Genomic DNA, 11,549 nt, shown 5'->3' with positions numbered 1-11,549 from the left:
GTTTCAAAATTCTCACGGTGATGGGAACACCTTGGTCGCTGTTACTCATAAATACTTGGTTGTCGGCCCCTTTGATTTCTACTCGCCACTATTAGGTAATAATCTATAGCAAATGCACATACATAGGAAATTTCAATAAAGTCTCATATACCTGTAGTCGATCGGTCTCTAGTCTAATCTGGTGATCTACAAGGTGAAGTGTGCTCTTCGTCATCATCTGCCCGCCATCTACTCGTCTGGCCTTCATCGTCTTCCTCATCTGAGTCCGGGGAATGTAGATAACCGGGCAACTCCTGGTTTACCGATGACTAGGATAGGGGGCTGGATTAATCCGTAACACTTACCGGGGTAGCCGGTCTAACGTGGTGCTCTGCCATAGGAGCAACTGGTACGGCCTCGGGGACCATCTCACTGGATATCAGAAACTCTGGAGGAATTGTCGTTGGGTCCTCCGAGGGGTCAGTCTCGATAGAATAACTGAGGCTCCTCCTGCTCGGTCCTGGAGCCTGTGGTTCTGAATTTACTCTAGGGGACTTCTTGGCACCCCCACTATCTGAAGCTGACCTTTTCATCTCTCGCCAATCTGCACCTACCTACAGGGAAAGAGGTCAGAAACAATCTTTCCTATGTTCTGGCTCTATCGCACGTCTAGAATAAGAAGGAAAGATAACATCCTAAATGTCCTGTAGCTTCCTGTTTATAGATGTGGTGCATAACACACCGATAAACAAGACTCTACTAGACACGGTCTGTAGACACTCCGAGGATGAACTACTCTGATACCACTTTTGTCACGACCCAACCCCGTGGGCCATGACTAGTGCCCGAACTGGACACTCGTATACGTACCTGTTAAATATAGACAAACTGATTCTTAAGACAATATGGAAACTTTGCAAAAGAACCTCAAAGGTTCACAATGTCAGCATATATAGGTGTCCAGATAACCTGTCTCCTGAGGAGTCACAACTAATCAAAATATAATATGATACGCAAGCCGACAAGGCTGTCACAACATGTCAATACCATACGTAAGCCGACAAAGCTGTCATTACATATCAGTACCATACGCAAGCCATAGACACAGCTGAACAAAACTTATACACAACCCACATATATGTCTACAGACCTCTAAGAGTATCGATAGTGAAATATGACGGGACAGGGCCCCGCTGTACCCCTGGATAAGCATATATATATATATACATCAAAATATCTGTACCAAAAGTCTAGGCTCCGGGACAATGGAGCTCTCCAAGATAGATGAATAGAAATCCTAAGCTGGAGGATCACCAAATCGAGTATCTGTACCTGCGGGCATGAACGCAGCCCCCCGAAGAAAGGGGGTCAGTACGAGATATGTACTGAGTATATAAATCATGAATACAATAAAAAGGATCATGACTGAAATAGAGATTACAGGAGACAAGTATGACAATCATAATACTAATACACTTGCCTTATGAAATGTAAATTATGCATATCAATATCGTATATCATATTCGGCCCATTACGTGACTCGGTGAATAAAGTCATCATATACCATCCTTGGCGCCCTAATCACATCATCATATCATATATATATATATATACCGTATCCCGACCCTCTGGTGAGGGACGAGGTGAACAATGCAGTGAAACTGTGCACGAGAACGTACCCCGCCCAGGACTCGGTGAAAGATATATTGAGGCATGCACGAGCAGAGTAGTGAGCAACCATATGCAAACTAAGTCATATCTGAGACTCAATGGAATAATCGAAATGAACTATCATTTGAAAATCAAGACAATAGTCATATCAAGTACCCTTCGAATGTCACTATGGATTATATCAAATAGAACTTTAGGAATCATAGACACGTATCAAGACATAATGAAATAGGTTCTGGAAATCGAAGACATTAGCCATCCTAGTGGCTCTAAGAATAGGAGCTTATTTGGAGTCATATATACGTCGTCTGTTTGTTTCATAAAGATCATGCCAAAAAGAAAGAAAGGTTAGCTTTACAAACCTTAAGTCGCCAAAATGAACCAACAATGAACTCGTTAATGCTTACGCCAATCCTATAACAAGGGAATGCGTATATGAACTTAGATAACGCTAGTATATGATGTATATCAAATGATAATTCGATTCTGAAATGAAACGGGCAGCGTTCCCCCTATTCTTTAATCACTATAATGTAACCAGCAGCCTGCAACAACAACAACAACCTCATTTAGGTCCCTTTGAACTAAAATCATCCATATACAAGGGTATACATCAAACAACCCAATACACACTTCGTATGCGATACGTTATACTCTTGTTTCCTTCCAAATTTATGAACCATATTAATAATAACACGACAACAACATCGACCACCATCCATGTACAATAAAACTACTTCGATATCATTTTAATACGAGCTCGAAACAGCCCGTCAAAACTAAGACATCAAAATACGATTTTCGATCTTTACTTCGCACAATTACCAACGCACGAAAAAGAGTATAGCATTACCATGAACAACAACACCCATACATACATATAACTATATTTACGGCCCCTTCAACATAAACAAATTACCCTCAAATACAATATAACAACAACAATCAAACTCAATTAAATTGAGGCAAATCTAATTCAGCCCAATATACAATACCAATGAAACCATACAATTTTGTCCCTTCATATTTTGTCTAATACATTTTAATCTCTCCATTACAACATCATTAACTCCAATTACATTACAAGAAGAAGAAATCTTACCTCGAATTAGTTAGGACAGATCCTACGATCACTTGCACCAATTGCACCACTTCGCTTCCTCAACTCAATATTCTAACTTGTTGCCTCCTTTGGGACGTTTAAATCACCTTGGTGATTTAATATAGAGATTTTTTTATTTTATTTTTATATCCATGGCTGGCCGTGAGGAGTGGCAGCGATGGTTTTCCAAGCTCTAGCTTCAAATTGGATATCTTTGTGGAGAAGGAAGCAAATATTAGTCATCACTTGCTATATTTATAGGCAGCCCATACATGGGACACGTGTCCACCCTCATGACATGTGTCCCATTCAATTTAAACACCAATCAGATTCAACCACGTGTTGTGGGGCCCACTTAGTGGTCTAATTAACTTAATTAATCATTGATCCCCGCTTAATAATCTGATCATGGTTAATTAATCCCTAATCTTCACTAATATCTCCACCAATTGTAATTAACAAGCAAACCGTGTATCATTAAAATCGGGGTTAAAAAGTCCTTATCTCATATCTAAAAAAAATCTTGTCCTTGAACATATGTCGATTAGCTTACGAATAATCCAACGTGCAAAAATACGGGGTATAACATTAGTGTATCCTTTTCCGAGTCTTACATGCATTTATATATATTATATATGGATCAGGACATACGTTCCTTGGCACTATTATATTTTATATGGATCGGGTCGTACGTTCCTCGGCACTATTATATTATATATGGATTGGGCCGTACGTTCCTCGGAACTATTATATATATATATATATATATATATATATATATATATATATATATATGGATCGGGTCGTACGTTCCTCGGCACAATTATATTATATATGGATCGGGCCGTACATTCGTCGGCACTATTATATTATATATGGATCGGGCCGTACATTGCTCGGCACTATTATATTATATATGGATCGGGTTGTACGTTCCACAACACTATCAGTTATACTATAACCTATGCCTATCATACGCCACAGAGCCAGTTTCAGTCATATAGAGTTACGCAGATATTCTCAGATGTTAGCCACAGATGCATTCAAATATTGAGATTGGTTTTCATAATTCACCTGTACTTGATGTTCTTATGCCTTATATACTCGGTTCAATGTTCGTACTGACGTCCCTTTGCCTGGGGGCGCTGTGTTCATGCCACGCAGTCCCAGATTGTTTTGCAAGTAAAAGTATTCCGCTAGGATGATTGGCTATCAGTTGGGATTGGAAACTCCATTTTCTTCCTTGAACTGTGTCGTGTCATTATGGCTATCATATGTGTGTATGGATATGTCAGGGCCCTGTCCCGACTCATATGATTCAGGTGTTTACTCTTAGATACTTTGCAGACAGTGTCCTATGGTTAGTATGTTGAGATGTCATGTGTTGAGTAAAACTACCATGTAGGCCAATATGTCAGTTTGACTTACTCGATTTTTGATTAATTGAGTATCGTTCGCAAATTTCTATGGTTTGACGGAAAGTACTTTATTATATTTCTGATTTTTTTTATATATCCAGTTTCATTATATGAATGCCAGAGGGTTCGATCAGCTCTAAGTAAGAGTTGGGTGCGCATCATGCCCTATCGGAATTGCAGTTTTACAAAGTGGTATCAGAGCAGTTCGTCCTAGGGGTTGTCTGCAAAGTCGTGTCTAGTAGAGTCATGTTTATGGTGTGTTGCGCGCCACATTTATAAACAGGACGCTATAGGGAATTTAGGATGGTTACTCTTCTTTCATATCTAAGATCGTACGATAGAGCCAAGCCATAGGAAATGAGATTCCTTATACTAACCCTTGATTTCAGCAGAAGAACAGTATCGGCAGATGAGAGTGAGTGATGATATTGAAAGTTACAGAGGTAAGTCAATTCGTTGAGGGTACGTTATCAGAATATGTATTTATATGATAATGGATTGGTTGTCATAGAGGTAAGTCAGTGTAAGTACAACAGAGGAATTGATTAAAAGTATCTCTTGATGATAAGTTCTGTTATAAGTTTGTGAACTAACCAAATTGAATGAATCAGTACAAAGACAAGCAACGACACAAAAGATGTATGTCGGGTAAAGTAAGAATATTGAGGTATGATTGAAATATAAAGCTGAAGAATGGAAGGGGAGGTAAATAGGAAAGTATAACAAGGCAGATCGCTAAAGGATCAATTACATCTGGAGGTGTGATATATGAGGTAAGTTTTGACATCTTTGTACTTTTATTTGAAATTGGGAACCCTGTGTGGCTGAGATATGTCGTATATATATATATATAATAGCCCTGTGAGGAAATATTGGTATTTGCTGCGTGCAGGTTTTGAATAGTAAGAAATATAGAGGAAACTCTGCCGAAATTTTTCTAGAATTTAAAGGAGATAAGATATAAGCTTGTAATATGTCCTAACGGGAAAAGATGTTGTGTAAAAAGTAATGGCAAGACGGGATTAAGTTAGGTGTATCGTTGACAACTACGAGAGATGAGTTGAATGTTGTTGAATTGATAGTAACGATAATTATAAGGTCGATATTTATATGGTAAAGAGAAATACTAGAGTAAATTAGGGAGACTGGTAGTACTAAAACATGACATAGAAGAGAAAAGGTAACTCTAATAGAGTATGATACTAGATTATTGATTGGATGGTTAAGCACAAGTAAAATATGACAAGTCTATTAGCAAAATAAAGTAACAGCATGACTGAAACAGGGGCACGAAATACGAAGGGTTATAACGAATGTGAATACATTGGTGAGACAACTTATGTGGTCAGTGTAATAGGGCTGATCAGAAAGAGTAACAGGTTAAGTATGCTTATTTCACGAGGTTTATTCTATTTTATAAGTAGGCTTGCAAACGAGATCAAGAAATGGCACTCTATAGAGTTGATTATGATCAGGATATAATGAGAACGTATCAAGAACTATAATACAAAGTAAGTAAAGTATAGCAAGGAAACGACTAAAGATGTGACATGTTCTATATGAATAAAGAGTGAATGCAAGTGTGAAACCAATAAGCCAGCCACGGGGTAGTAGATAAGAAATCTTATAAGACCTTGTTAAGGGAAAGTCCAGTATAGAGGTTTCATCATGACTAAAATGATAACAAGCAAAAGGAAAAAGGAAGTCGACTTGAAAAAGAAATCAGAGAAAAGTGATATTGCAAAGTAGTAATAGTTTGTGATTTGTATACTCGAGATCACGGGTGATATCTTCGGTTGGATGTAAAAGACCAAGACTACGGAAAGATGAATAACGAAATAGAACGATTGTTAGGAAAAGGATCAACATAATAAGGATGAGAAGGGATGATCAGAATGAACAGAATAAGTTTTGAAAGCGAAGAATGGATTGTATAGAAGTAATATATTCTAAAGGACAAAGCGGTACTGAGTTAAGAATAGGGTTCCTTGTGCGAGGAATAAAGAATTGATTATAAAACGGGAGGTAATAAGATAAATTGAGGAGGAAAGAATGTAAAGGAATAAGAATGGGTATAGAGGGAAAAGGAAATATGCGAAGTACGCGCACTTGAGAAGTAGTCGTATTATGAAAAAAAGGAAGATGCATCTCCTACGAATATCCTACACCAAGACAGAACGAGTAAAGTATATAAAGGAATAAGTTGGAAAGAAAAATGTGGCCATTAGTTATGAGTTTACCGTACGACGATAAAGCGATAAAGCAAGGCTAGCTTCAACGAAAAATACGATATGATTATGATTGGTTTTGAAATCAATGTTGAGTGCAACACAAGAGTAAAAGAGTATGAGGCACAAAAGGTATTAGTTGCGCATGAGACTTAGATCCTTGAAAACAAAGATGGTTGGTTGGTTTAATGGAAAATGCGGTTACTATAAGTTGATTACGGGAAAAAGAGGAATAACATGAGATGGGAAGAAAAGGGAAATATGACGCTATAAGTGAACTCTGAGTATCGAAGAATGGGATAAGTGACATTACATGGATGGTACGGATAGCTAGACGTACTACTATTTCGAGTATCCCTATGGGACAGAAGTTGTTAATTGAAGCGGAGGTAGATATTGACTCATAACTAACGATTGAGATAAGTAAAATACATCCTTGTTTGGATTGCTATGTTGGTTGTATTACTTGATCACAAACTGCTAGATGAGTATGTTAAGACTTCACACATGAATTACCATAGCTATAAATTATAGGAAATGGCATGAATATGATGCAGTATAACAAGGGAATTAAGGAAAGGGATATATGAATTCAAGATTAGAAGTTAGGGGAATAAAAAGAACGTACACTAGTAACAGTAACCTGATGAGCAGAGTACGAGAGAGCATCATGCCTTGTGGATATTCCAGTACTATGCGAGAATGTTAATGGATATTATGATGAGATGATTGACGTTTCAAATTGTATCATAAGTAATGTGTGACTAATTAGATTATGATGAGAGGTACGGGGTTATTTGATGAGTAAAACACCTTATGCACAAAGAAGAAAGTGACTCTATGTCTATACTATATAACATCTCCCCAAGGGATTCCAAAAAGGACCACGTATTACCCCGTTACTACCACATTGGGAGCATAGAAGAATCTTCCTGAAGATATGCCGAGTCATTATGGCTATCATATGTGTGTATGGGCATGTCGGGGCCCTATCCCGACTCATATGATTCAGGTATTTACTCTTAGAAACTTTGCAGACAGTGTCCTGTGGTTAGTATGTTGAGATGTCATGTGTTGAGTAAAACGACAATGTAGGCCGATATGTCAATTTGACTAACTCGGTTTTTGATTAATTGAGTATCGTTCACAAATTTCTATGATTTGACGGAAAGCACTTTATTATATTTCTGATTTTGTTTTATATGTCCAGTTTCATTATGTGAATGCCAGAGGGTTCGCTCAGCTCTAAGTAAGAGTTGGGTGCCCATCATGCCCTATCGGAATTGGGGTGCGACACTTTTCCACATAATCACCGTTTATATCCAACCTTATATTATCGCAACTAATCGCAATTGTTCCCACATTTCACATATATCAAACAAGTCTACTAGTACGATCCAACCAACGTAGTCTAACTCAACAACAGCCAAGAAGTATAACCAACACCATAACCAAGTCATAATCAACCAGGAAGTATAATCAAAGCAATGCAATATTAGGTATGTATGCAATGTGATGCTGTCACGACACGGCTAGGGGTCGTGACGGGCACATGGGGCTAACCGCCGAGCACCACTCATTCTGTTACGCATGTGCTCTCATTCATGCATCTTATGCTCATGACCATGGTAACTATTATCATTTGGAACATATTTACATTATATACATGAGCCTTTCGCCTATCAAAATAATATACATACATATATACAATGAGGAATTTGGGAGACCATACTACCCACACTGCGCATCTACGAGCCTCTACTAGAGTACTAGACATATGGACAGGACAGGACCCCATCGTGCCCAAACATATATATACATATATACCAAAAGAATAATCAATGGCACCTCTAGAAAATAGAGTGCTCTTTAAATCAGCTAATAGCTCCTACGAGTCTAGATCACCTCCCTGTCTACCTGTGGGCATGAACACAGCGTCCAAAGAAAACGGACCTCAGTACGAACATTGTACTGAGTATGTAAGGCATAAACAATAATGAAACATCAATGAAATGAGGAGGCATCAAATGAGGAGCAATTTGTAACTAACTGTGAATCATAAAAGAAATAATGCATGCTGGCTTACTTTCATAATCATCATCATCTCATGTATGCGTAAATATATATAAGTTGCCCGACCATATAAGTACGGTGTGATAATCAATAACATTAGCCTGCGTCCAGGCCTCCTGCGTCCGGGGTACCATCTCATGCCGCCCACTAGTTGTGTCTATCCATGCCATCTAGCCATGGTGTATACGCTGCCCGCCATAGCGGTGACTGCCCGACAATATTGGCACGGTGTTATATCATCATCATAATATGCTCATCATAATACATGCATAAAGACTCAAGAACAACTATACTTTATCGGGGTGATGTAAGGTCGTGATCCCCCGATTTCATTATTGAGCATTCATTGACATTCTGCCTCACCTTGCAGGAATTAGCATATAAGGTGAGTGTATACAATAACGACATCAATGGGTTATAGATAGCATCATTAGCTTTGTAGGATCATCATATCATGGATTCTAGATTCTTTAGACTCAAACTTATCATCATCGTTATCGTACTCATAGTGTATCTCTTATTTCATATGGCTATTCATGAACAAGGGCTCTTAGTTTTCTTGAAGATAGGAAATTCGTGAAGAAGGAGGAAATTCATGCCTTAGAGAGAAAGGACTAGCCTCACATACCTTTGTCATTTAACTACTCTATTGCTTGCTCGTTCTCATTTAATGCTCACGTCTTTACCTTCAAAAGAATTCGCATTAACATTAGCTAAGCGATTATAAGAACGTGCTTACTGAAGCTAAAGAAAATTGGGAAGCATTTCCTTTGTTTATATAATTTCCTCCATATTCCATATCAACTCCCAAACATCCGTAACATCATTCATAATATCATAAACAACAATTATCATTTACCTACATTATCCACATTTCACCATTTCACTTCAATTTCTCCATAATCGTGGTCATAATTCATTATTGCGTTTTCTCACATATAATACTTATTCCATGTTCTAAATGTCATTCATAATCTACTTACAATCACAACATATCCATATTCATGATTCATTCCAAACTACTACTCAACAATAGCACTATTCCCACATTTATGACCCATTTTCTATATTCTTCAACAATCCAAGTGTTGAATATCTTAAACATCATGAAAATATCATAAAACTTACCTTAGATATTGTAGGAACAAGCCTTGAGTAGCAATACTCTTCTTGTACCAAAAACTCTAACTCACTTCCTTTGAAATTTCTTGGCTTAAATGACTTTAATGGGTTTCATACTCTTGATTCTTGTTGGTTTGATGAAGTTGATCATCAATTTCCTATGAATTCTTGTGGATGAAATGTATGGAAACTTCTAGAGGTCTTGATAGATGAAGAAGGAATGTGGGAAATGAATTTAATGAAGTGGGAACACATTTATATAATCAGAACTTATTCAGCTCGTCGGGACTTCCACGGAAACTTATACGGTCCGTAGAATATTGTACGGATCGTACAACTAGTCGTGGTTCACCACCAGGGAATCATCATCACTGCTGGGTATTCTACGGACCATTATACGGTCCGTGGAAAGTTTCACGGTCCGTGGATGTGGTCGTGGAACTCACGGCTTTTTCCGAAGTTGTCCGCGTCGTTTCGTTTGATCTCCAATCCTTATACAACCTTCTTAACACTTGTTTAATACTTCATTAATTATCTAAACATCCCTATAACTCGAACTCAAGGCCATGCCAAATAATTCTTAACGCAATAATTTTATGAAACCTTTCCTAAACCTCATTTATACTCCACTTATTCTTATCTATCCTTATTCCATCAATTCATATAGCTCCAAGATCTTAACGTACGCATTCTAAGACCACTAATTATCCGTCTTATAATCTTAAGAACTTCCTGTTACCCTCAAGCTCGCATTGGTTCATTCACTATGCGACGTCATGAAATTTCCAAGGTGTAACATTCTTCCCCCATTTTGGAACATTCGTCCTCGAATGTTAAACACTCGGGAATTCTACGAAAATTTCGCCAGAGTTTCCGCTATAATATGGCACTACCATCCTGTCACAACAACCCATAATAACATTGCCTCTTAGGGATATAATACAATATCAATATATTTATGGCCACACACGACCAAAAGCATGAAAAGTAAGCATACATACCTCATAATGTTGGTGTTTCATCATGAATTCCTTCTGGGGGTTGGAATAAGTGCGGGTAGTTGGATTTCATACTCTCAACTGCTTCCCACGTCATTTCTTCTCGGTTGTTGTTTCGCCACAACACTTTGACTGAAGCTACTTCCTTATTTCGAAGTCTCCGTACTTGCCTGTCTAATATGGCAATGGGCTCTTCTTCATATGCTAGCTTTTCTGTCACCCGAACGTCATCTATTAGAACAATTTTCGTGGGATCTCCAATACACTTGCGGAGCATTGAGACATGGAAGACTGGATGGACTGACTCAAGCTCTGAAGGCAAGTCCAATTCATTGGCTACATGACCCAGCTTGCGGATAATTTTACAGGGTCCAATGTATCGTGGACTTAACTTTCCTTTCTTGCCAAATCTCATCACCCCTTTCATTGGCGACACTTTCAAGAATACCCAATCATCAACTTAAAATTCCAAGTCTCGCCGGCGGTTGTCCGCATAAGACTTTTGGCGACTTTGGGCTGTCAATAATTGATCTCAGATCACCTTGACTTTTTCTACCGCTTGCTGAATCAATTCAGGGCCTATTAACTGTACTTCTCCTGTTTCAAACCATCCAATTGGGGGACCTACACTTCCTTCCATATAAAGCTTCATACGGAGCCATTTGGGTACTGGAATGATAACTATTGTTGTATACAAATTAGATTAAAGGCAAGTGATCATCCCAACTACCACCAAAATCTAGTGTACATGCCCGTAGCATATCTTCCAAAGTCTGAATAGTACGTTCAGCCGGTCCATCGGTCTGCTGATGAAATGTCGTGCTAAACTTCACTTGGGTACCTAGACCCTCTTGAAAAGACTTCCAGAACTTGGCTGTAAATTGGGCTCCCCTATCTGTGATAACGGATAGTGGAATACCATGGAGCCGCATAATTTCTTTGAGATACAACCTCGCAT

Source organism: Lycium barbarum, chromosome 1 (assembly GCF_019175385.1).
Source record: "Lycium barbarum isolate Lr01 chromosome 1, ASM1917538v2, whole genome shotgun sequence".
NCBI classification, from domain to species: Eukaryota; Viridiplantae; Streptophyta; class Magnoliopsida; order Solanales; family Solanaceae; genus Lycium; species Lycium barbarum.
Note: the sequence above shows the minus strand (reverse complement) of the source record.